This window comes from Ascidiella aspersa, chromosome 5 (genome assembly GCF_963924565.1).
Source record: "Ascidiella aspersa chromosome 5, kaAscAspe10.2, whole genome shotgun sequence".
Classification (NCBI taxonomy): Eukaryota; Metazoa; Chordata; class Ascidiacea; order Phlebobranchia; family Ascidiidae; genus Ascidiella; species Ascidiella aspersa.
This window is the reverse complement of record NC_139451.1, coordinates 13,202,671-13,205,170: the sequence shown is the minus strand read 5'-3', so window position 1 is coordinate 13,205,170 and position 2,500 is coordinate 13,202,671. Positions and strand designations below refer to the sequence as shown.

Sequence of the window (2,500 nt, the reverse complement as noted above, 5' to 3'; positions counted from 1 at the left end):
CGATGCTCAATGTGTCCTGCAATTCACACTAATTCACGCAGCTAGCTGCGTCCTTCATCGACTCACGAGCCGAGTGATCCACCGCCAAGAGCCATCCACGATTGTTTCGCTCGCACAGTGCCTCGCACTATAGGGTGACAAAATAGACCGCGCCGAGCGGTCGGCCAGGCCGACGCTTGAAGCCGGAGCGCGCGGCACCGCGGCACTCGACGCGCAAACATTACCGGGTGACCGAATCGCCGGCCGGCGCGCCGCTCCTCGCGGGTCGGGCGCCGGGTAGCAAAGACTTTTTCTCTCGCTTGTCCGAGTTTCGCGTTCGCCGAAGCGTTTGCGAGACCGTTAATGATCCTTCCGCAGGTTCACCTACGGAAACCTTGTTACGACTTTTACTTCCTCTAAATGATCAAGTTAGATCGTCTTCTCGGACGCCGGCTCGACCGTTGCCGGCCGCGCCAGGTCCAATCGGAGGACCTCACTAAACCATTCAATCGGTAGTAGCGACGGGCGGTGTGTACAAAGGGCAGGGACGTAATCAACGCGAGCTAATGACTCGCGCTTACTGGGAATTCCTCGTTCAAGGGAAATAATTGCAATTCCCTATCCCTAGCACGACCGGGGTTCAGCGGGTTACCCAGACCTGTCGGCCAAGGCGAGCACATGCTGATCCGGTCAGTGTAGCGCGCGTGCGGCCCCGAACATCTAAGGGCATCACAGACCTGTTATTGCTCAATCTCGTGTGGCTAAACGCCACTAGTCCCTCTAAGAAGTTAGACGCCGACCGATTGGGTCGCGTAACTAGTTAGCAAGCCAGAGTCTCGTTCGTTATCGGAATTAACCAGACAAATCGCTCCACCAACTAAGAACGGCCATGCACCACCACCCACAGAATCAAGAAAGAGCTCTCAATCTGTCAATCCTCACTGTGTCCGGGCCGGGTGAGATTTCCCGTGTTGAGTCAAATTAAGCCGCAGGCTCCACTCCTGGTGGTGCCCTTCCGTCAATTCCTTTAAGTTTCAGCTTTGCAACCATACTTCCCCCGGAACCCAAAGACTTTGGTTTCCCGCAAGCTGCCGGAGAGGTCGTAAAACTAACGCCCCCCGATCGCTAGTTGGCATCGTTTATAGTCAGAACTAGGACGGTATCTGATCGTCTTCGAACCTCTGACTTTCGCTCTTGATTAAAGAAAACATTCTTGGCAAATGCTTTCGCAGTCGTTCGTCTTGCGCCGATCCAAGAATTTCACCTCTAACGGCACAGTACGAATGCCCCCGTCTGTCCCTCTTAATCATTACCTCGCGCTCCGAAAACCAACAAAATAGAACCGAGGTCCTATTCCATTATTCCATGCACCATTATTCAGGCGAATCGCCTGCTTTGAACACTCTAATTTTTTCAAAGTAAACGTTCCGGCCGCCGCCGACACTCAGTCAAGGGCACCGGCGGAGAACCGGAGGTGAGGCCAGGACGGCCAGTACACGCCTTGCGACGGACCGGCCGCCTGCGCCCAAAATCCAACTACGAGCTTTTTAACCGCAACAACTTAAATATACACTTTTGGAGCTGGAATTACCGCGGCTGCTGGCACCAGACTTGCCCTCCAATGGATACTCGTTAAAGGTTTTAAAGTGTACTCATTCCAATTACAGGGCCTCGTTTAGAGTCCTGTATTGTTATTTTTCGTCACTACCTCCCCGCGTCGGGAATGGGTAATTTGCGCGCCTGCTGCCTTCCTTGGATGTGGTAGCCGTTTCTCAGGCTCCCTCTCCGGAATCGAACCCTGATTCTCCGTTACCCGTAAGAACCTCGGTAGGCCAGTACCGTACCGACGAAAGTTGATAGGGCAGACACTTGAATGATCCGTCGCCGGTGCGAGACCGTGCGATCCGCAAAGTTATCCAGAGTCACCAAAGGTTGCGGGCCGAAGCCCGGTCGGTTTTTGGTCTGATAAAAGCACGCCTCCCGCGAGGTCGGCGCTTCACGCATGTATTAGCTCTAGCATTTCCACAGTTAACCACGTAAAACGTACGATCAAATGAACCATAACTGATTTAATGAGCCATTCGCAGTTTCACTGTACGAGAGCTCGTACTTAGACTTGCATGGCTTAATCTTTGAGACAAGCATATGACTACTGGCAGGATCAACCAGGTAGCTACTTTAGCGTAGCCCCGAAAGGCCGACGAAGGAGGCGCCGCTGATGCGGCGCCGTCGCTCGGTCGATGCGAAACCCGAAGGCTTCTCTCCGTTAAAATTTCGTTCTTTGCTCGGCTGCCCGAACTCAGAAAACCGTCACCGCCCGTCGCACCCGCCGGAGTAAGACTTCGTCGGCAGGCCTTTCGACCGCCACGTCGCCAACACCGGCGCGAGCGCAACGCACGCCAGACAACTTCGCCGAAGCGACCGCTCAGAACCCGACAAACTGACACTCGGCTCTTCGCGCAGCAGCAACATCTGCCCAGCGAGCCAATCGCCTTTTCACCGATTCTTTACTTGTCGAAGC

General features: G+C 54.4%; 2 non-coding genes across 2 annotated transcripts in view; both read right to left on the bottom strand.

Annotated features, from left to right (window-relative positions):
- The window catches only part of LOC146144351 (5.8S ribosomal RNA), a 154-nt gene extending 61 nt beyond the window's left edge, over nt 1-93 (bottom strand). Inside the window, exon 1 of the ribosomal RNA XR_014498932.1 lies at nt 1-93. This exon is cut by the window's left edge and continues 61 nt beyond it. This is a non-coding gene — a ribosomal RNA (5.8S ribosomal RNA).
- Nucleotides 94-340: 247 nt separating this feature from the next.
- On the bottom strand, nt 341-2,151 carry LOC146144350 (small subunit ribosomal RNA). The gene has a single exon (XR_014500577.1). It is a non-coding gene; the product is annotated as a small subunit ribosomal RNA (ribosomal RNA).
- Nucleotides 2,152-2,500: the final 349 nt, after the last annotated feature.